The 25,203-nt window shown below is 37.9% G+C and overlaps 1 protein-coding gene across 1 annotated transcript in view; it reads right to left on the bottom strand.

The window, feature by feature from the left end:
• LOC149204349 (uncharacterized) overlaps positions 1-25,203 on the bottom strand; it is a 525,276-nt gene that overhangs the window by 173,858 nt on the left and 326,215 nt on the right. The window lies entirely within an intron of this gene.

Raw genomic sequence — 25,203 nt, 5'->3', positions numbered from 1 at the left:
CTTATCAATTTAAAAAAATAAACAAACTAAATCTAAAATTATTAATATCTACGACAAGAAGTTGTAATATCTATCAATTACAGATTTGTTGAAGAAATAATAAAACCCTCATTTGCAGAACTGGTTTTCACCACATTGGGGTTTTTCCAGGGACATTCGTCCAAAAACATCTATGTCTATTTTTTATGTGTATGGTTTTCTCAGTTCCTGTGAATTTTTAATTGGTGAATATTGCAGTCGTGTTTTTATTCAGTATTTGCAGTAAATATTTTTGCTAAGACAAATAATCTTTAATAAATGATAGGTTTAAAATTACCAGATAACTGCAAAAAGTCTAGATCCGAGTTAGATCTGGAATTTTCACATGATTGACTACTTTCTTACATAATAGTAAATACATTCTTGATATTACCAGATTTGTGAAGATTTACATTATTGAATAGTGAGCGATATAATTTTTTCTTGATAAGTTGTATATCATGGTTATGCTTCTCACTCCTAGGCGTGAAATATTTGTTAAACGTGAACTATTTGCATAGAATATTGCCTCAGAAGTTTTCCCTCTTTCAATGTGTAATAAATATGATCACCATGGAAATAATATTAACATTTTATAATTAGTTCTTTTATTTTTTTAATTGAAATAATTCATTTGTATTGAGTCAAAAAGTCACAGTTTTACGCATTCAGAAAAGTACAAAGAAAATTGGATGAGTCTTCAATCAAGCTTCTGAAATCCACTTTGACAACCAACTCCAAAGAGTTGGGGATTGGTTCAAAGTTTTGCGAGTTCTCAAGAGAATTTCATTTTCACAATATGATGTGTTACCACTTAATCTAGTAGGGCCATTAGGAAGGGAAAACCCAAGGGACAACTACTAGACTAAGTGACAACAATGGGACAATGACCCATTGTCACTTTAGTTAGTGTCCCCAGCTCTTTACGGACTTTCACCAATGGAAGGAGTCCCAGTGGGACGAGAATCACTTGGAATGGATAAATCAATGATTTAGGTGTGAAGTGATTCCACCAAGCCCATTCAAGGAGAGACACAATGATGGCTAAATGCTTCAAGGAAGCTAACACACTCTCCAAGAAAAGCTTTAAGATGAAGAGATCAAGACTTAGGGTTTTAGATATGATGATGATAATAGGTATTCCTAACGTCAAGACTCTACGATATGAGGTAGGACCTCTCAAAGAAGCTCTATGTGACGATTTCACACTTCCAAAAGGCTTTTCGCTCTCTTTGAGAGACCAAAGAAAGACTTACACTACACCTAGGGTTTTATGAGTAATCATGGGAAGAAATGATTCCAAGGTACTCACTAGGTTGTTGAAGAAAGTGTAACTAGGTTCGACCTTCATAATGACATGATCTTTGTATTTGATGTAATAAAAGAGAATAAATTATCTTTGTAATCTTGCTGAAGGGTCATTAGGTGAAAGACTTCTTCTTGATGTCTTTAGAATTTATTTCTATGTCAAAGAATCATGTCATGAGTCCATGTAAATGTGTACAAGTCTTCAACTAGTGTAACATCCCTCCAAGACCAAGATCAATGCCTCAAATCAAGCCCTCCGAAGTCTGCAAGCAAAGCAATAAGGAGATGATCATGTCGGCTACAAAGAAATGAATTAAAATGTATAAATACATGTCATGTCGGCTTGAAATAATGGACACGTCGGTTCATGAGTTAAGGTCAGCTTACATATATGGATAACCACTATAAATACCCATGAAGGGTAGACGAAAATGATATAGAAAATTTTGGATGTCTCTGATGAGCCACAGTGAAGGGTAAGCCGCAGTCAATGGAGGAAGAGGAGTTGTAGTAAGCCGTATTCAATGGAAAAGGGAGCCGTAGTAAGCTGCAGTCAAGGTTAAGGAGCCGCAGTCAAAGTCAAAGAGCAAATCCGCATTTCTCTGTGGGATAGATCTAAGGTTCAGCTACCTCCTCGGATGGGTACAAGGAGCAGCAGAACTTAGATTATCCTCCTCTCGACATACCTATGATGTCCTTGGATGGATCAAAGTAGATCATGCAGCATGAAGTGATGGATAGTATACCCTCGGCCTTCACACATACTATATTCTTGTAGCAGCCAGCATGAAGTCTTGGTATTGATCTCAGTGATATGGATGGCAATGCTCTCCTTCTCAGTAGTGGATGTCTCAATGATCATCCTGTGATGAATCTCCGAATTCCATACTGAGTCTCGGCACAAGGTGAAGGGACAATAGAGCAGTCAATCTATAACAAGAAGTAGCAGTACTAAAGCTCCAGCATACTGACTATGAAGGAATGATTTATACAGTGATGATAAAACATAGTACACAGTCCACGTGAGGAAAACTTCAATGAACATCTCATTGACATAATGTAAAGACTGGTATAATGAAGATCTCAGTGCATCAATGAAAGCATAAGAGATCACCGTGAAGATCTCAATGGATCTCATTGATATAGAAGCAACAGTGAAGATCTCAGGGATGCTGTAGTGATAGCTTCAATGATGCAGCAATGAGGATGATCTCAGCAGCAACAGAAAGAAGGATTAATGTCTTGGTCTTGGAGAGGCAGAGTGTGTTAAGGGTCATGGTCTTGGTATTTGTCAAAGGAATCTCTATAAGAAGAATTTACGCATGGGTTTTTCCTCTCCAAGAGGGAGATGTTTTGGCCCTGGCAGATAGCCAAACATTTGTGTTCTTGTCTCTTTTGTTTTGATAGCAGTTTGATGAAGTTAAATTACACATGCCAATAATAAAGTAAACAACAAGCTAAGATAAAGATTGCATAAATACTTCACAAATTGTTATCATGTAATAAAGAATCACTCTAATTATGCATGCCCTAGATTCTTCAACATGGTATCAGAGGGATGGGTTCAGCAGTCAAAGGAAGGGCAGAAAAGAGACATTCAAGAATCAAGTATCTACAAGATATCAAAACAGCTGAAGATCTACATGGTAGAATCAAACCCTAGATCAGAAACCAGTCTACATCAGCAAGGGCTTCAGATGTCAACAGTCTTCAGATCTCAGGATATGTAACAACAGTTTTAACAAATCCATCCACAACTCAGTTTGGATCCTTCTTTATAAAGATCAAGGTCCAATAAGCAGTTCACAACTTCATTCATCTTCAGCAAGGGTTTTGAAGGTCTGAAGTCAAAGTCTGATCTATAACAACAGCCTTGGTGTCTCTCACACTCCACACCATGGCATGATCTCTACATTACAGTGATGGATCTCTTCAAAGAACAGTTTGGATTCCCATTCAAAGAAGCAGATCATCTACAGCATGATTGGCATGGACAGGACTCAAATCAGATGCTACACTATCCTATCACATCATGGCAAGCAACCTCTAGTTGATACTGCAAGGACTAGATGTTCAAGTCAATTACTCTTGAAGGACTTGAAGATAAGCTTCAGCAAGGATCCTATCAAGTATCAATGCATCTACCTCAACATCAGCCAACATGATCAAGGTGAAGATCTTGTCTTCACATATCAAGTAAGTATCTTTTATTAATCAAGTTTTGGTTTATTGACTTCATCAGTGCAAGAAGATCTATGGATTAGATAAGTCATCAAAAGGTTCTTGCAGTAGGATTGACAAAATCCTTATAGAAAGATGAAGTCAGTATATTTAGTTCTCCTTTGAAGTCATGAAGGTCCTATAAATTAAGAAAGGAGACATAAGAAGGTTGCATAAGGATATACTATCTGAAATACAGTAAAGAAGAATGAAGAAAAATCTTCATGAGATCTCAGTTACAAGATCTAGGAAAAATGGTGAGAAAATAATCATTATTGATATTGATAAGCAAGGTAACAGATGTCCATGAACAAGAAGGTTACCTCAATCAGCAGTCTATGGTCTCTATGTCAGATAGAGAAAGGCAAAATGATGAGTCACATATAAGTGCAGATAAGTAAAGGGAAGGTTGATAAGACAAAACAGTACTATGGAAGAAGAACTCATATCGCCGGAAGGATGGAGGAAGTTGAAGAAAGGATCAGGGAAAGAGGGAGTAATAGATCTCCATTATGAATGAGATAGTATCCCTCTCAAAAGGATCCTATTGAGAGTTCTCACAGATATGATCATAGTAAAATGGATTATGGCATCATGGAAGCAAGAGCTCGTATGGAATCATGAAAAACATGGCTCTTGGGAATCTCGTTGTATATTGAAGGAATGAAAGAAGTCATTCAAGACAAAGGAAACATTTGCCAGATGGGGATATACTAGATCCTGAAAGATCTCTAATAGGGATCTCAGCGGAGGATCTCCTAGTTCGAAAAGGCAGCAAATGTCTCGTCAGGACTTCCAACTTTTGGAACTCATGAGATGATGGTATATGAAGCAGACCAAGAGATTGAGGATTTGTTCAATCAAGAAAGTTGCTGAAAGATATCTGAAGGAAAAATGAGGTATGTATGATTATATTTGTATTTACATTTGATGTTGTGATGTCATGTTATATGGTTGCAGGTAAAATGGATCAAGCATGATCAAAAGGGAATAGATCTCCTCCTCTGAAAGGATGCAGAAAGACATAAGTCAAACTAGATGAAATCAACATAATATGTCCTCATAATATGGTATGAGCTAGTTGGTGACCATTGAAGAACTACGAGAGTTCTGGGAATGAAAGACATGAGGATGAAAGAGATCACGAGAAATGCAACCATGACGAAGGCAGTCAACATTCAGAGGATCAGGAAGACTTGACCAAGAAACCTCCCAGAATGATGTGAAGACTTTGATGGAAGTATGAAAAGATGAGGACCCTTGACAACAGATATCATCAGGAGATGTGTCAACATGAATGCAGGATGATTGATGCCTACAAGAAGATGTCACTGGAAGAAGGCCATCACCAAAAGGTAATATGTGATTTGTTTTTGGAGTCTGAACTCTTGAAAAAATCTGGGTTTGTGTGCAGGATCAAGGAAAGGAGAGTTGTGAAGGATGTCACAACTATGTACCTTGTGATCTAGAGCAATCACTGTTGAAGAAAAGTGAAGGCAGATGAGCTTATGAAGGAAGTCCCAGATGTAAAGCCAAGGAGGATACTTTCCGAGAACAAAGGAATGACATGACGAAGGAAAGTAACGGATGGCTGAACCTACATGTGAAGAAATTGATGACATCGAAGTCATGGATCGTCAGTCAACTAGAAGACCCTATAAAGCATCGATGATAGAGTCCCTGGGTAAGAGGGAGCTCTGGAAAGTTCCTATGAGAAAAGGAACTCGGGCAAGTTTCTGAGAAAAGAGAAACTTGGAACTCGTCCCTGATTAAGCGGGAGAGTTAGACACAACATTCTTGCCTTCAGTTTGGAAGAAAGAATGGAGGATTGTGTAATCATCTGGCATTCGACACTCTTTGATGATGTGGTAGGGCATCCAAGATAAGAGTGGGCAAGAGGACCGATATTCTTGAGGGCTGGGAACCCAAGATGAGAATAGTCCTAGTAGGGCATACTCGAAGAACACCCGGGTGGGTATGACCCTAAGAGAGACAATGATGATGCGTGTCTATCAGTCATTGGTCTCGCCAACATTGTGTGCTCTGATCTAAGTGAGAGATAGAGCTATTAGTCAAGGCCTTGCTAAATGGAAACAATGTTGGTTGAAATGATGCTATAACAGATGGATTGCAAATCCGATTCTTCTTATGAGAAATTCTTCAGATTGAGAATGACCAAGTACCATTATGAATACCTCCCTAGTTAAGAGGGAGTGTTGAAGAAAGTGTAACTAGGTTCGGTCTTCATAATGACATGATCTTTGTATTTGATGTAATAAAAGAAAATAAATTATCTTTGTAATCTTGCTACATGGGTTTCATGAGCAAGAGGTGTCATTAGGTGAAAGACTTCTTCTTGATGTCTTTAGAATTTATTTCTATGTCAAAGAATCATGTCATGAGTCCATGTAAATGTGTACAAGTCTTCAACTAGTGTAGCAGCCCTCCAAGACCAAGATCAATGCCTCAAATCAAGCCCTCTGAAGTCTGCAAGCGAAGCAATAAGGAGATGATCATGTCGGCTACAAAGAAATGAATTAAAATGTATAAATACATGTCATGTCAGCTTGAAATAATGGACACGTCGGTTCATGAGTTAAGGTCGACTTACATATATGGATAACCACTATAAATACCCATGAAGGGTAGATGAAAATGATATAGAAATTTCGGATGTCTATGATGAGTCGTAGTGAAGGGTAAGCCGCAGTCAATGGAGGAAGAGGAGCCGCAGTAAGCCGCAGTCAATGGAGAAGGGAGCCGCAGTAAGCCGCAGTCAAGGTTAAGGAGCCGCAGTCAAAGTCAAGGAGCCGCAGTAAGAAGCTACAGCAAATCCGCATTTCTCTGTGGGATAGATCTAAGGTTCAGCTACCTCCTCGGATGGGTACAAGGAGCAACAGAACTTAGATTATCCTCCTCTCGGTATACCTGTGATGCCCTCAGATGGATAAGAGTAGATCGTGCAGCGTGAAGTGATGGATAGTATACCCTCGGCCTTCACACATACTATATTCTTGTAGCAGCCAACATGAAGTCTCAGTATTGATCTCAGTGATATGGATGGCAGTTCTCTCCTTCTCAATAGTGGATTTCTCAATGATAGTATGCTCAATGATCATCCTGCGATGAATCTCCGAATTTCACACTGAGTCGCGGCATAAGGTGAAGGGACAGTAGAGCAGTCAATGTATAACAAGAAGTAGCAATACTAAAGCTCCAGCATACTGACTATGAAGGAATGATGTATACAGTGATGATAAAACATAATACATAGTCCACATGAGGAAAACTTCAATGAAGATCTCATTGACATAATGTAAAGATTGGTATGATGAAGATCTCAGTGCATCAATGAAAGCATAAGAAATCACCGTGAAGATCTCAATGGATCTCATTGATATAGAAGCAACAGTGAAGATCTCGGGGATGTTGTAGTGATAGCTTCAATGTTACAACAATGAGGATGATCTCAGCAGCGGCAGAAAGAAGGATTGATGTCTTGGTCTTGGAGAGTTAGAGTGTGTCAAGGGTCATGGTCTTGGTATTCGTCAATGGAATCTCTATAAGAAGAATTTACGCATGGGTTTTTCCTCTCCAAGAGGGAGATGTTTTGGCTTTGGCAGATAGCCAAACATTTGTGTTCTTGTTTCTTTTGTTTTGATAACAGTTTGATGAAGTTAAATTACACATGCCAATAATAAAGTAAACAACAAGCAAAGATAAAGATTGCATAAATACTTCGCAAATTGTTATCATGTAACGAAGAATCACTCTAATTATGCATGCCCTAGATTCTTCAACACAGGTCGAGGCAAGGAAGGAGAAACGGTTTCTTGAGATTTATTCAAATGAATACTATGCTCATACAACCCTCAAGAAAGCCACCTGTCCTAGGAAATACAAGCTAGGTTTCCATTCTTGGGCACACGTAGGGCACAAGAATTTATGGATGGATCACTATGAGAAATCAACCAAAATTGGAGATCCTCTAGGCAAGACCTCAACGAAATGTCTTGTTCAAAAAGAATCCAAAAATTCACTCTCCAAAATATTTTGCTTGATGCCCTAGTTAGTCCTACGAAAAAGGAGCCGAAAATTTAAAGAGAAGAAAATATAATAGAAGGGTTGATCACCAAACGACTTAGGCCAGTGCCTTCTCCCTTGGGTTTATGGAGTCCTAGATGTGTTAGATAGGCCAAACTTTTCTTCAAGGAGGTTAAAAGATGATGCCTGCCTTCAACAATTACCTACTATTAGAATATGGAGATTCATGAAGAAAAATAACATTTGATCACTAGGGACATTAATTGCATGCTATATCCTAAATAATATATGCAAGAGCCAACCAAATAGCTTTCAAAATTATCTTCAACAAAATTAGGGCACAATAGCATTTAATTTAGTCGCAGCAATTACATACATTAGACAATTTGCAAAGAAAGATTTCATCAACAAGAGAACTTACAAGATAATCATGCAATATATCCATTCATATCAAGAAGTAGCTCTAGGACAAGATCAAAAATCAGCTCCAAATATCATAGTGCATCCAAGATACTCCAAAAGATCGAAGAGAAAAAGTGTGAAGTTTCCTAAGAGGGTTGAAAATCCTAAGTGATGAGGATGCTCTCTCACAAATGAGAGCGAGTTCTATTTATATGAGACCTTAGAGGTTGAATTTCTATCCTAAGCCCCTAACATTATAAAAATGTGCAAAATAAAGGCCTTGGTCACAAACCGACCAAGTAGTTGTGATAAGTTATGAATTAACCATCCAAGAGCTAGCCAAAATGGTGATGTCATGCTGATGTAGGGTCATTGGAGGGCCACGTTGGGAAAGTTAAAGGAGCCAATCTAGTCAAGTCGAGATTTCTTCCTTCTTCAAGGAAAATGAGAAGTTGGGTGACTCATCCAATTTTGTTGCATGGAAAGTCAGGTTGGGGATCATAGATAATAACAATGATGTTTTGGACTACATTCAAGGAAAAGTATGTGAGCCTCTAGAGAATGCGTCTGCTACTGTCAAAAACAAGCACAAGAAAGGTGAGTTAAAAGAAAAGAAAACAATAGTTGAAAGTTTACAAGATAATTTACTTGCATATGTTGGAAACTTGAGAAGGTCTAAGGACATGTATGATAAGGTAGTTGGCATGTATCAAGTCAACAATATGAATGAAATCATCTCCTTGAAAGATCAACTCAAAGACACGAAGATGAAGGAGAGTTCGTGCAATCCTACATAATGAAGATATCTCATCTAAGAGATCAATTGCAAAGAGTTGGGGAATCTATGCCTGACAGGGAATTGGTGCTTGTGACTCTAAGAGGTCTCCCTCCTATCTGGGAAACCTCCATTACTACTATAAGCAACAACAATGTCCTCCCATCATTCGATGAAATCGTTGGAAAGCTCACTCAAGAAGAATCAAGGATGATATCAAGAGGAAGGATTCAAAAGCATGAAGGAGAGCCCGTTGCATTCATCACTCATGACAAGAAGAAGAAGAAAGGGAAAGGAGGTCCATCAAATTCAAGAAAGCCTCCTCCTCGAAATCCAAATAGAAGGAAAGAATTTTTGCACATCAAATGCTACAATTGTCATAAGAAAGGCCACTATGCTCAAGATTTCCCCAAGAAGAACAATGGACCATGCTACAATACTAGAAGCAACAACAACAGGTTCAATGATCAAAGAAGGAGAGATGACTAAAGGAATGATCGCAATGGAAGAGATGAAAGAAGAAGAGATGCTCCAAGTGATCATGAAGAAGATTGTCGTCCACAAAAGAAGTCAAAATTCTCTAGGTATGAAAGCAATGTTGTGAATCAATCTGAATATATTCTTATTTCTGCCCTTACTAGTTCATCTCCTCCGGATTCGTGGGATAGTCGGTTGGTTGATAGTGGGGCCACTCGTCACTTCTTTGGTTATAAGGAAGTTCTCCCTAATTTGATAGAGAGGGAGTCAAATTTGAAAATCATTCTTGGAGATAACTCCACTCATCCCGTTAAAGGCTTTGGGTTTGTCAAATTTCATTTGAATTCGGGGGAATCCATTTTGCTCCATGAAGTGATGTATGTGCCAAGGTTGAAAAAGAATTTGGTATCAATATCTGCTTTGGAAAACAAAGGGATGAGGGTTGCCTTCATCAAGGGAAAGGTTCTTACTTGGCCTGTTAGATCACCTATGAGAGATGCATTCACATTGGGATCAAGATATGAAGGACTCTACAGGGTTACTGGAAGACCACTTCTAGCATTGATCCATGATACTAATCATCTAAGTGAGCTATGGCACTGAAGATTGGCCCATCTACATTATGATGCTCTTCTGAAATTGGAGAAATTGGTCTCAGGGATTCCCAAGGTTCAAGCCCATCATGATGGAGTATGTCCAAGTTGTGCCAGTGGAAAGAAGACAAGGGGACCATTCCCCTCTAGCGAGAACAAGACAAATGACATCCTCCATCTCATTCATTCCATTATATGTGGTTTGATGCCTATGCATTCTATTGGTGGCCATCTCTACGATATCACCTTCATTAATGACTTCTCAAGAAAGACATGGATATATTATTTGAAGCACAAGGATGAAGCCTTTGAAATATTCAAGGGGTTCAAAGCTTTCATCGAAAATCAAACAGGGAAGAAAATCAAAATATTTAGGTCCAACAATGGTGAAGATTACACATCAAAGGAGTTTATTGATTTTTGCAAGAAGGGAGGAATCAAGAAAGAAACAATTGTGCCCTATACACCCGACCAAAATGGAGTGGCTGAAAGAAAGAACAAGTCTATTATAGAAGTTGTCGTGCCATGCCCCATGATCAAAAGTTGCCAAAGTTCCTTTGGAGAGAACCAACAAATGTCATCGTATATGTTCAAAATAGGGTACCTCATCAAGCATTGGACAACAAAACCCCCGAAGAAGTATTCACAGATGTCAAGACCGATGTTGGTCATCTCTGTATATTTGGCTACCCCATATACTTTCATGTGTCGAAGGACAATAGGAACAAGTTGGAAGCCTCAAGAAGAAAAGGTACGTTTGTTGGATATTGTGAAAATTCTAAAGCATTTAGAATATATATTCATGGTCAAAGGAAGGTTGAAATTAGCAGGGATGTTACATTCAATGAAGATGTCGCCCTTGGAAAAGCAAGGGACCTTCCTCCACCTCCTCCTCCTGAGAAGAATGATGATATGGATATTTTAGATGGTCCTTTTGTGCCTAAATTTGAGACAGATATTGTTGATGATCCCATGGAGCCCATGGATCCCCTACATCCTCCTCCATGTGATCCTCCCGCTAGGAAGAGACCACTTTGTCTTCAAGACACATTATAGGATGATGAGAGACGAGCTCCCATTCGAAAATCATTTAGAGAAAGGAAGAAGCCATGCAGGTATGAGGGATATGTTGCAGCCATGAGCATTGCAGGTACGAGGGATATGTTGCAGCCATGAGCACTGTTATTCAAGCCGAACCTCCCACATTCGAAGAAGCCGTGAAGGAACAAGTTTGGAAAGATGCTATGGCCGAATAATACAAATCAATCATGAAGAATGACATATGGGATGTTGTGTCGAGACCAAAGGGGAAATTCATGGTAACTTTGAAGTGGCTATTCAAGATCAAGCATGGAATTGATGGTAGCATTGAGAAATACAAGGCAAGATTCATGGCTCGAGGATTCTCCCAGAGAGAGGGAGAATATTATGATGATATATTTGCACCTATGGCTCGATACACAACCATTCATTCGATAGTTTCCCTTGCCGCAAGTCAAGGATGGACACTTCACTAGATGGACGTGAAGACTGCATTCCTTCGTGGCATGTTACAAGAAGAAGTTTACATTGAGTAGCCACAAGGATTTGAAGTAGAGGATCGAAAGACACATGTTTGCAGATTGAAGAAGGCATTGTATGGTTTGAAGCAAGCCCCCAAAGCATGGTACGCCCACATAGACAGTTATTTGGTGAAGCTGGGATTCACAAGAAGCAATGTCGATCCCAACCTCTACTTCAAGGTAGTCCAAGGTATGTCATTGATTTTGGTTTTATATGTTGACGATCTATTCTTGACAGGTAGTGAGCCCCTGATGATCGAGTGTAAGAGGGAGCTAGCCTCTGAATTCAAGATGAAGGACCTTGGACTCATGCACTACTTTCTAGGCCTTGAGGTGTGGCAAAGGCCCGGTGAGATTTTCCTTTCACAAGGAAAATATGTTGTGAAGTTGTTGGAAAGATTTGGAATGACAGAATGCAAGTCCCTATCCACACCGATGGAAATGAACTTCAAGAAGTTATGTGGAGAAGTTGCAGGACTCAATTTGGCAAATCCATCTGAGTATAGACAGTTGATTGGGGCTCTAATGTTCCTAGTGAACACCCATCTGGACATATGCTATGCAGTGAATACATTGAGTCAATTCATGACTGAGCCTCTCCATGCACACTGGATCGTTGCCAAACACATTTTGAGATATTTGCATGGGACGATCACACTTGGTTTGAGATATTCTGCTGGAGATGTTCGACTTCATGGATACACCGATGCTGACTGGATAGGAAATGTTGTCAACAAGAAGAGTACGTCTGGTTGTTGTTTCAGCATTGGATCTGCCATGATATCTTGGATGAACAGGAAGCAGAAGTCCGTAGCATTAAGTACCACTAAAGCAGGATATATTGCTGCTAGCATGGCTAGCTACGAAGCGGTTTGGTTGAGGAAGCTCTTTGCAGAGCTATTTGAGTAGGTCTTAGATACTATAGTGATATATTGTGACAACAAAAGTGGGATCCATCTGGCAGAGAATCTCGTATTTCATGACAAGTCCAAGCACATAGAGATTTGATATCACTTCATTCGAGACATGGTGCAAAGAGGAGTCATTAGACTCCATCACATATTGACAGAAGAGCAGATTGCAAATATTCTCACCAAGGCTTTGCCGAAAGGGAAGTTCTTGGTCTTCAGAGAGCAGCTTGGAATGACGGATGTGACCCCTCCTAATAAGGGGCAATGCTAATCGAGGACATTGAACCAAATCTTCCCCCTGTTTGAGCTCCTAGGGTGAGGAATTGAGATAGAGAGATCCTGGGGCTGAGGGATCTCTAGACAATAGGGTATCATCCCTATTTGTTACCCAGAGGGTTGGAGATGTTTCTCCCCTATCTTGGTCTTTGCAGAGTATACCCCAGTTGGCATCATACCCACAAGTCGGGCTTGTTGGGATTGTCCATCCCCATCTGGCCAACGAGTTGAAGAGGCGTGGGGGAGTGTGATCCATACCTTTTGGTAAGTCAGGTATCTTGCCCAAGCTCAGATGATGATGCAAGTGTTCTACCACATGAATCTTGAGGGTCACTGTTGGGAAGATCGGTATGCAATAGGATGGGTTGAGATATGCTCCCCTATATCACCTATTGCTCAATATGGGGTCAGAGATATTTAGCTCCACCATGAGATTCTGGGTTGAGATGTACTCCTCGATGTGGTTTCGAATTGAGTATGCTCTCCGATGATGTAGAGGGAGGTAGCATTAGCTCTTTGATGATTCTTCTTTTTCAAATTCGAGAATGATTCAGCAAATAAAGTTGATCAGAGGTGGGACATGATATGACGATAGGATATACATGACCGATATTGACAGGTTGAATTCTCCCTAGTTAAGAGGGAGTGTTAAATTATGCAACTACGGTCAAATTCCACTTTGAACAGCTCATTTGACGGAGATGATGATTGCATTGAATTCCTTTTTTCGAGAGGACCAAAATCAATCTAAAGATCACTTAAATCGGACAAGGGAAAGTGTACTTATGAAGAAAAGCCCACATGCACAGATAGACAAGGTTGGCCCTAAGGTAAATTGGTCACCCTTGGAAGCTTATGAATACAAGTGACCTTAACCTCATTTTGACATCACTAAGCATCTTCTTCTTCTCTTCTTCATTGATTGGCTCGCATAGGTCTGAGGCAGGGACGACAACAGGAGTTTGCAAAAGTCTGAAATTACAAGATCTGAGGTTCGCATCTGTTTTAGGGTTTTTGAATTACAGTTGCAAGCACGTCACAAGGAAAATTTGACCATAGTTGTTGGCTTGTAGGCATCAAGGGTGAGACTGGAAGCCTCTAGTCGCTTGCACAGCTCCTCATGCATGCGACCAGAAAGTTTGACTGAAATTGATCGTTGACCGAAGATAACTGCAGTTGGCCACAAACGGGAAAAGTTGTCTTTAATATATTCTGATGCTGGAAACTTATTTTTGAATGTTATTAGGTTGTTTTTCTAATGATATTGTATTGGGGTCATTGTACTCTCTGCTGAACATTTTATGACAATCTAATAGAAGAAAAATTTCAAAGGGTTTTGCCCCTTGTGGGGTTTTTCCCTGGTCTTTGACCAAACAAGGTGTCTCATGTTGATGTGTTGATTACTTCCTTTATCATTGCATTTATTGTTCTATATTCAATTACTATTGATGAATGGAAAGACGTATTGTAATTTGAAAGATTGCTAATTGAAGTATTGATTTGGGCTAAAGTAATTGATTCAGCATAGAACAATCTGAAAATTTAACACTCTTGAGGGTCATTGCTAGGAAGATCGGTAGGTAATAGGATGGATGTGATCTTTACCTCTTATATAACAAGTGGTATCTCGCCCTTTGATTGCATAATGGGATAGTTGTGATCCTTTCTTGGTAAGTTGTATCTCACTTATTGCTCGATATAGGGTGGAAGTCGTTTGCTCCCCTATGAGATGACTTGGGGTGAGAGTGTTCCATTGGACCTGTTGGCCACTGGAGTGGCACCTAAAGATTTTTCGAAGACTCCATGCCCAAGGATGTACCAAAGGCTGTTTGTACCATCAGAGATCATCATATTACCAAAGTTTTTCAACTCTACTTCTTCTTCTTATCATTTTCTATTGTACTCAAATTCCACAATCCCTACGGAGACAATGTAAAAGTGATGCTAGTATGAGGAGTCGAGTCATGTAACAGGCCTGGGTAGCCTGGGACCTTGTCATCAAGTGAGTATTACTTTAGGATGTTTTTCTCACTTGGTTAATTATCATCTCCTTACGAGGACTAAATATTTAATTGAGTTTTTCCTCCAAGCATACCCCCAAAGTCGGAGTACAACTTGATGGTGAGGCCTTGGGTGAGTCCTAGTGTTTAGAGTCATTGTATATTACCATACTAGATCACACCAAAAATTTCGTGGAATTTGATTAGGTCTAGAGGGTCATTTTTTATTTTTAAAATTTCCCGCATGGTGGAAATTTGAATAAAATATGATTTTAATATGTAATAAGTGATGTCTACAGAAGTTGTATGGGGTATGTGTGCTCAAAATTACACCTCACCCTAAACTTTCTACTATGACACACTGAGGGGTAAAAAATAAGTTGTAGACCCTCAAAACCCACTTTTCCTAAGTTTAGTGGGAAATCTGGCAATAAATTAAACCAAAATTAAATTAAATGGATAAATAAATTGTTCCATGAGACAAAATGACATGGAAATGACTTGGAAATTATCTCTAGTCAAAGGAGTGGGTCAAAGGACAAGTTGGAGGATGATTTGGTACCTTGCATCATAAATACATGGGCCACCAAAAAAAATCAAATTTCTTGACATAAATGCAGCAACTTTTGACTGGGAAATTCGAATTTGTGAAGTTAATGCACATTTGGGAGGATTTGGGAGAATATTTAGCAGGGATTTTTATGGGAAATTGTCCCCACATTGGTTCCCACCCATATACACTTGTCATTTCATCATGGAATTCGATTTTTCTTGAGGGATTCTTGATGCCACTTGGGAAATTCGAATTTGCATGAAGGTGCTTTGGGAATTTCACCCATTTGCTTTGGGATTGTCACCGCTTGGCTTCGAATTGGCTCCCGAGCTTCTATATAATTAGAGCTTTGTGCTCTCACTTGAGAATCCATTGTTTACTAGCCATTGTGCTTGCGGAAGCGTTGCTACTTTGTACACTTTTCAAGAATATCAATAAAAGGAATTGGAGGTCCATTCATGGGTGTTCTTCCTTTGGAGCATGGTGCATTGTGAGCTATTGGTATAATTTTCTCTACGCTTTGAATCATTTTATTTCCATATATTCTTGTAAACTTGTTAGTGCAAAACTATCTTGTCTTAATATTTGATTTGAAAGTAGACTCTAGATATTGAAAGTTCTAATTTATTTTCAAATAAACTTTTAGAAGTTTCAATTCATTGTTTGTTTATCTAAATATATATGGACTAATGTTTGATTTGAGTATTGTAGAAGAATTTTTGTTGGATCAAGCATGAGGGGAACTCTTTGAGTAGTGTCCCTTCTTGGTGAGATAGCTTTGATGACATTTGGAGAGAGTCATTTTGATGCAATGATATAAGATTATGCATGTCAAACTTATGTATATGTTCGTATTCTATAGACCTAGTTTGGGTCACCTAGTTACTATGTTCTTATAATAATATCTATGGTTGTGTGTATAAGAATTGAATTTAATTAAGAGCATATTATCAATGTTTTCTCTTTTGGTATCCTAATTTGGTCATAGGTGTATGATAAAGATGTTGATCCAGGATTGAGGCACATAAATCTATGGATGATCATGGTTTTGTGGAACATATGGTTAATTATGATTTATGGATGATATATGATTTGTATGATTATATATGTATAATCTTGTACTAAGCAGTATGTGGAAGGGGACCTGGTTATTTGCAAACAAGGATGCTCAAATTATAAATGATTGTGGAAGTCATGATACATGATTTGTATGATTATGTATGCTTAATCTTATATTGAGGAAGATGTGGCAGGTGTTGGCATTATGATACAAGTGTTGTCCTTGATGGCAACTCACTCACAGGTCAGTTCAAATTTGATAAAAGGCAACTCACATTGAAATAGGTCAATTCAGAGGAAACAGGGCATTGGTACAGAAAAACAGGAAGTTGGAACAAAGGTCTACTGATCAGAATCAAAAAGTTTAAGGAAAAGAATGTTGTAAGGTAGTTTAAGCTGTATACGCAAGTTCACTTAGACAAAGCAGTGTATACACGCGGGTTAACAGAACAAAAAGTGTATACGTATGCACGCACTTTCACAAGAGGAAAAGCACGTATGGGTTGGAAAATCAAGGAAATTCAAGATTAAAGAATACCAAGGGTCAATACCATAGTATTAGCCCACAATATTGAGCGGAGTAATGACTATTTGATCCTGTCCAAGAATACCACAAGTTCCAAGTGTTGTTTTGGTTTGAGGTATTGAGGAAGACCAAAAACTATATAAGGAGAAGATCAAAGGGTTAGGTGTGCAAGTAAAAGGGTTTCTCAGGAATACTTCTATCTGAAGTACATTTTATGTTGCAGGGGCTATGATTATGATATAATCTGAAATATTGTGTGCACCTTGAATTCAATATTGGATCAGGATCATGAGACCTGAAATGTCTTATCATTGAATGATCTAATATTGGTTAGGCTAGATCTGATTTCTTACACATGTTTTATTCTTTAAATGTCATGATCTAGGTATGTCTGAAATCTGGAATAACAGTGAAGTTAGTATTTGCATATATATACGCTGGTTCGCCTTGGTGAAGGCACGTATACATGCTGGTTTGAAGCTTCCAAGTAGCATATACAAAAGAAAAGCCTGTTATTCAGAAATGACTGATCTATTTGATCATTGTTGCTAGTTTACTATTGTTTATCAATGATGTCTTCTTTGATTTGAAAGTAGATCTGAATGCATAAGGAGATTGAGTCTGATTGATTGATTGATTAAGTAAGAAGGGAAGGGTGATCTTTGTTGTTGACTGTCTGGATCTCTGTAATTTGACAGTAGATGTTCAGAATATTACTGGTTGGTACAGATTTGATTCATATGTTTTGTGTTTCAGTAGTTTTGGAGGTATAGTCGGGTTTGGGTAAAGGAAGTAGCGTATACACACAGGTTGGGTTCATTAAAGTAGTGTATGCATTCTGATGTATGATCATTGAAGTTGCAGTTGATTCTGAATGATGATGCAGGTTTCTGGGTTCAGCACAGTGTTCTGGTGACAGTGATCTGACTATTCAGATTGACTGATTGTTGGTAGATGCAGATATTATTATAGAGTTTGATCTTCAAAGTTTCTGATGAGTCCAGTGTGAAAATTTGATGAAATGAGGCCTTCATATTGTATTGTTGTGTACCAAGAGCATCTAGTCTAAAAATTTATGAAATGTGGTCCCTGGAGAAAGAGAGAAGATCGTAGCCTTCTGTAGGTCAGTGCCTACATACTAGTAAACATATCGGCTAGTACAAGAGGGGGTTGTAGCTCCCTTCTAGTAGAAGTTGGAGAACGAGAGAAGGTTGTAGCCTTCTGCAGGTGGGTGCTTGCGTACTGGTATGAATCTGCACTAGTACACGCTTGTAAACAGATTTTCTTTATATTAAAAAGAAGGCAAATACGACAGCAACAACTGGTTTTTCTCCCGCATTTGGTTTCCACCTTAAATCTTGGTGTTCATGTGTGTTGCTTATTTGTGATGGTTTATTATGTTATTACTGCACATAGTTACTGTATAATAAAGTATTGATGCACTGATTAAAGATCAACACATGATGAATTAACTAAATCATAAGTTCTTTGGGTATGCATTGGTTTCTTTAATCGCAGTTGCGTGCATACGCATGTTCACTTCACTGAAGTAGCGTATATAAATCTAATTGGGAAATGAAAAATTATTGAATTGTAAACACTAATTCACCCCCCTCTCAGTATTATTTCCAATAATTGGTATCAGAGCAAGTCCTTCAGAAAAAGCTTGATCGCTTGAAGGGAGATCATTCAAGATGAATAATCATGAAGGCATGGGATCTATCAGACTACCAATCTTCAATGGGAACAATTTGGTATATTGGAAAATAAGAACCAAAGCCTATCTTCAGTCTCTTGGAGCCGATGTTTGGGAAATTGTGAAAGGAGGATACCAATTTCCAGCAGCAATACCTACAAATACAGCAGGTAAGAAGTTATACGAAACCAATGCCAAAGCAGTCAATACTTTATTGGGAAGTCTGTCAGAATCATAATTCGTCAAAGTCATCCAACTCAAGACAACCAAAGAGATATGGGACAAAATCATTCAGAGCTATGAAGGAGACTGCCAGGTAATATGTGCTAAGCTCCAAACTCTCAGAATTCAGTATGAAACTCTTAAGATGCAAGGTGATGAAATTATTGCTAGTTACCTTTTACGTGTAGATGAGATTGTTAATTGTATGAAGAATCTGGGTGAAGAGATAAAGGAGGCTACTTTAGTAGAGAAAATTTTGAAATCTTTGTCTTCTAAATTTGAGTCAAAATTATCTCCCATAGAAGAAAAGCAGGATCTTCGATCTATTAGTGTAGTTCAACTTCATGGAATTCTAACTACCTTTGAAATGAGGAAAGGAGGTCCATCAAATATGAGAGAAGCCGCTTTCAAAGTGTCAACAGAAGGAAAAGAAAAGGAAGAGCACAATGAATCAGGATATATTTCAGAAGAAGAAGATGAGGTAAACTTTGTCAAGAAGCTTCAACAGGGTTCCGGAAGATTCAGAGGTAACCTATCATTCAAATACTTTGCTTGTGGTAGAGTTGGCCATTATGCTGCAAAATGTCCTCATAAAGATAATCATGAAAAAGAAAAGGAATCTACAAAAGGCAATAGAAAAAAAGTTGTTAATAGAAGAAGTTACTATACTCATGAATATAGTGATGGATTACCTAGTAGTGATGAAGATGAAACTGAACAAGATTATAAACTACTCATGGCTTATGACAATGATGATTTTTTGGATGCCTTAGAAGAGGAAGACTTTCTTGAAGAAATCACTAAACTCAAAATATATTTGGAAGAAAAGAATATGATCATAGACACGTTGACACATCAACTCACTGAAAGAGAAAAGCACAATGAAAAACTAGAATGTGAAGTTGTGGGTCTAAGAAAAGAACTTGAGAAGACAAAATCTCTTAATCTTAGATTTGCTAAAGGATCAGAAACTTTAAATGAAATCATCAAGGTTCAACGTTCTCCTCTTATAAAGATAGGTCTTGGATATACTGAAGAATCATCCCAATCACAAAAGTCATCAACCTCCACCAGAAGCTATCTTGATGTAGCAAAGACCAGTGAACAGTATGTCAATCATCAGCAAAAGCCTAAAAGTACTCATCAGGTAAATCATGCTCAATTTACTCCAAGGATGAACATCAATAGAAGCATCAACCAAAAGGTAAACAATACCAAAAGATTCTATGATCACAGAAACTTCTTTAATGGACAATGCTTTTCATGCCATAACTTTGGGCATAATGCTGCTCAATGTGTTGCTTACAAAACTATCATGACTAGAGAAACACGAAATCAAAGGAGCGTAACAGGAATCAAGAAAAGTTCTTATAATAACTTTTCTCCTCTTGAAGATGAAATTGAATGTTCGTTTTGTAATAACTTTGGTCATGAAGAATCTTAATGCACGAGCAAATTTCGGCCAACGCTTCAAAAGGAGCAAACATTATCAAATTCCAAGGTATGGAGAAAGAAGGAACTTCATTCAGAAAGATGTGGCATAGCTTTGTTTGCAAAAGAACAAGAAAATCAGTGGTACATTGACAGCAGATGCTCTAAACACATGACAGGTGATAAAGAGAAACTCCATTCATATAATGCTTTAGAAAAAAAAAAAGAATGTCTCCTTTGGAAATGGCACACCAGCTATCATTAAAGGTAAAGGTTCTGTTTATTTGAAAGAAAAGGTTAAAGCTAGAAATGTCATGTATGTTGATGGTTTAAAACATAACTTGTTGAGTGTCAGTCAAATGTGGGATCAAGGAAATGAAGTTGTGTTTCGATCAAACAGATGTGTGGTTCTTGGGATTGATATAGTAAAGACTGTAATCAAAGGTACAAGAACTCTAAGCAATTTATACATACTGAAAGGAGGACAAAAACAATGCTATCTAAGAAAAACAAATGAAAATTGGTTATGGCACAGAAGATTGGGCATCTAATCTTCTCTCAAATAAGAAAAGCAAGCAGGCTCAAGGCGGTTCGTGATCTTCTAGAGATCAGCATCCCAGAAAATACCATATGCAAGCCATGTCAAGTCGGTAAGAAAACCAGAGTTCATTTCAGTCAAAAAGAAGGATCAGCAAGTAAGCCTCTTGAACTCATCCATACTAATTTTCGTGGACCAACAAGGAAAAAGTCACCTCGTGGAGAAGAATACTTTATTTTATTCAATAATGATTTTTCTAGAATGTGTTGGATAAGTCTACTAAAGCATAGAGATGAAGCATTTGAAAAGTTTAAAGCCTTCAAATCTTTAGTTGAAAATGAATCAGATCGAAAAATCAAATGTCTCAAATCTGATCAAGGGGGAGAATTCATATGAGATGAATTTTTTGATTTTTGTGAACAACATGGAATAAAAAGGCAATTCTTTGTGCCAGAACTCCTCAACAAAATGGCGTAGTGGAAAAAATGAATAGAACAGTTCAACAAACGGCTCGAGCTATGCTTGATGCTGGAACTCCTGCTACCTTCTGGGGTGAAGCTACATTTACTGCCGTGACTATTCTCAACAAAGCTAATGTTCGGGTAAATAGTGATCAAACTCCATATGAACTTTGGTATGGTAATCCTCCTACTATAAAACAATTTAAAGTTTTTGGAAGCAAATCTTTCATCAAAAAGACTGATGAAAAACTTGGTAAGTTTGAACCCAGAGCAGACGAAGGAATTCTTCTTGGTTATTCATCTAGAAGTAAATGATACAAATGTTATAACAAGAGACTTCGGAAAATTGTTGAATGCATTGATGTAGTAACTAATGAAGCATGCAAAAATCCAGAACAGACAAAGGATGATGACAATGAAGAAGATGGTGAATGCTTTCCCGTATCAAATCAAAATGATATAGAGAAAGAAACCAATGAAGCATCAGAAGAAGATACAATTGACAGGGAAAAGTCTTCATCCAGGTATGTTCAAAAGAATCATCCAGAATCTCAAATTCAAGGAGAAAAAGGGTCTGGGGTAGAGACAAGAAAAACTCTTGCAGGAACTTCCAGTTATCTAGCATTACTATCCTCCATAGAGCCATAGAATATTAATGAAACTAGCAAAGATGAATGTTGGGTTAGGTAATGAATGAAGAACTTGACCAAATTGAAAAGAATGATACCTGGGAACTAGTTCCTAAACCTCTTGATAAAAATGTTATAGGAACAAAATGGATATTCAAGAATAAAATGAATGAAAATGGAGAGGTTATTAGAAACAAAGCAAGACTTGTCTGTAAAGGGTATGCTCAACAAGAAGGTATAGACTTTGAAGAAACATTTGCACATGTTGCGAGACTTGAAGCCATAAGAATGTTTCTTGCTCTTTCAAGTTTTTGGAAATTCATCAAATGGATGTAAAATCTGCATTTCTTAATGGAGAGTTAAAAGAAGAAGTTTATATTGAACAACCAGAAAGATTCATTCCAGGAAATGATGCGAAGCTTGTATGCAAGCTCAAAAAGGCTCTTTATGGATTGAAACAAGCTCTAAGGGCTTGGTATTATCGGCTTGACAAATATCTTCAACAACAAGGGTTCACAAAATGATCTGTAGACAACAACTTATACAACAATATTGAGAATGATAAACTACTAATTATTGTTGTTTATGTTGACGATATCATCTTTGGCAACAATGAAGAATCTATGACTCTGAACTTTGCTTCGGTTATGCAACAAGAATTTGAAATGTCCTTACTTGGTGAACTTACTTGGTGAACTTACTTATTTTCTTGGTCTACAAGTACAGCAAACAAAAGATGGTATTTTTATTTCAAAAACTAAATATCTCAAGTAGATTTTGAAGAAGTACGGAATGGAAGATTCTAAACCAGTATGTACTCCAATGGTAACAAGATGCAGTCTCAGTTCTAACGATGAATCACCTACAGTGAATCAACCAGCATATAGATCTATGATTGGAAGTCTGCTCTATCTAACAGGTACCAGACCTAATATCATGCATGCAATAGGAATTGTTGGAAGGTTCCAAGCAAATCCAAAGGAATCACATCTTCAGGTTGTAAAAAGAATATTCAAATATCTTCAAGGAACTCAAGACTTTGGTCTATGGTATCCTAAAGATACAGATCTTACTCTTCATGCATATACAGATGCAGATTGGGCAGGAAATGTTGATGATCGAAAAAGCACCAGTGGAGGTGCATTCTATATGGGATCATGGTTAGTATCTTGGTTCAGCAAGAAACAAAGTTCAATTGCCTTATCTACAACTGAAGCGGAATATGTGACTGTTGCATCTTGTTGCACACAACTACTCTGGATGATGCAAACATTGCAAGATATTCAAATCACATGTTCTCCACCCATCTCCATTTTATGTGATAATACAAGTGCCATCAATATTTCGAAAAATCCAATCATGCACTCCAAGACCAAGCACATACCCATTAAGTACCACTTTCTACGAGAACAAGTGCTTGAACAAAATGTTAAATTGGAGTATGTTCCCTCCAAAGAACAGGTTGCTAATATATTTACCAAACTGCTTCCCAGAGAAACATTTGAATATCTCAGAGAAAAGTTGGGAGTAGTTTCTGCATCATCCTACTGTTAAATCCAGTTTCCAGAGGAAGGTTCCTATACGCAGGTTTCATGAAGGATAGTCGCGTATATATGCAAGTGTCTATGGTTGCAGGTAGCACAGGTTCAGGGGGAGCATTAGCCTTTACAAACATTCTGCATTGTTGGCATTATGGTTGTTGATTTCAGCTATGGTTTCAGATATTCATTATCACTTAGGTCATGTAGAGATCTAGGGTGTAATATGTCTCCTTCTGTCATAGTCTATTTTTTGAGTCTTATTGGACATATGATGTAATTTGTATTCCCACTATGTATGGGAAGGATGATGTAACAACTGTTATATTTCAGTCATGAATAAACAATTGGTGTATCCCCACTTGGTTCAGTGATTGATGTATGTATGAGTCATTGGTGATAGGAAGGTCATACTCACATACTTGAGTTATAGAATCATGTTATTCTTTTAAAAAAAATATCTCCACAGACTGTGCATGTACTCAGGGGGAGCATGGACAACATAGTGTATCTCAAAGAGGAAGAAATCTTGGTCCGCCCTTTGCCCTTGATGTCAAAGGGGGAGAGAGTATTTTGGTGTTGGTTGATATCTCTAACAGATTCAACAGCTTGAAACAATCAACACCCATATGGTTTCCATCAAGTCCAAAGGGGGAGATTGTTGGCATTATGATACAAGTGTTGTCCTTCATGGCAATTCACTCGCAGGTCAGTTCAGATTTGATAAAACGCAACACACAATTTAACAGGTCAATTTAGAGGTAACAGGGCATTAGTACAAAAGAATAGGAAGTTGGAACAAAGATCTACTGATCAGAATCAAGAAGTTGAAGAAAAATGATGGTGTAAGGTAGTTTAAAGTAGTTTAAGTTGTATACGCAGGTTCACTTTGACAAAGCAGCGTATACACGTGGGTTAACAGAACAAAACGAGCATATACGTATGCACGCACTTTCACAAGAGGAAAAGCATGTATGGGTTGGAAAATCAAGGAAATTCAAGATTAAAGAATACCAAGGGTCAATACCATAGTATTAGCCTACAATATTGAGCGGAGTAATGACTATTTGATCCCGTCCAAGAATACCACAGGTTCCAAGTGTTGTTTTGGTCCGAGGTATTGACGAAGACTAAAAACTATATAAGGAGGAGAAGATCAAAGGGTTAGGTGTGCAATTAAAAGGGTTTCTTAGGAATACTTGTACCTAAAGTACATTCTATGTTGTAGGGGCTATGATTATGATATAATACGAAATATTGTGTGCACCTAGAATTCAATATTGGATCAAGATCATGAGACCTAAAATGACTTATCATTGAATGATCTCGTATTGGTTGGGCTAGATCTGATTGCTTACACATGTTTTATTCTTTAAATGTCATGAGCTAGGTATTTCTGAAATCTGGAATAACAATGAAGTTGTAAGTTAGTATTTGCAGATATATACGCTAGTTCACCTTGGTCAAGGCGCGTATACACGCTGGTTTGAAGCTTCCAATTAGCGTATACAAAAGAAAAGCCTGTTATTCAGAAATGACTAATCTATCTGATCAATGTTGCTATTTCACTATTGTCTGTCAATGATGTCTTCTTAGATTTGAAAGTAGAACTGAATGCATAAGGAGATTGAGTCTGATTGATTGATTGATTAAGTGAGAAGGGTGATCTTTGCTGCTGACTGTCTAGATCTCTGTAATTTGACAGTAGATGTTCAGAATATTACTGGTTGGTACAGATTTGATTCAAAAGTTTTATGTTTCAGTAGTTTTGGAGGTATATGCAGGTTTGGGTAAAGGAAGTAGCATATACACGCAGGTTGGGTTCATTAAAGTAGTGTATGCATTCTGATGTATGATTCTTGAGGTTGCAGTTGGTTTTGAATGATGATGCAGGTTTCTAGGTTCAGCACAGTGTTCTGGTGACAATGATTTGACTATTCAGATTGACTGATTGTTGGTTGATG

The sequence above is a fragment of the Pinus tabuliformis genome, chromosome 1_2 (assembly GCF_031772625.1).
Source record: "Pinus tabuliformis cultivar Carrire ecotype Pingquan chromosome 1_2, CPIR1, whole genome shotgun sequence".
In the NCBI taxonomy this organism is placed as follows: Eukaryota; Viridiplantae; Streptophyta; class Pinopsida; order Pinales; family Pinaceae; genus Pinus; species Pinus tabuliformis.
The sequence above is the reverse complement of the archived record's forward strand: the minus strand, read 5'-3'. Positions and strand labels throughout refer to the sequence as shown.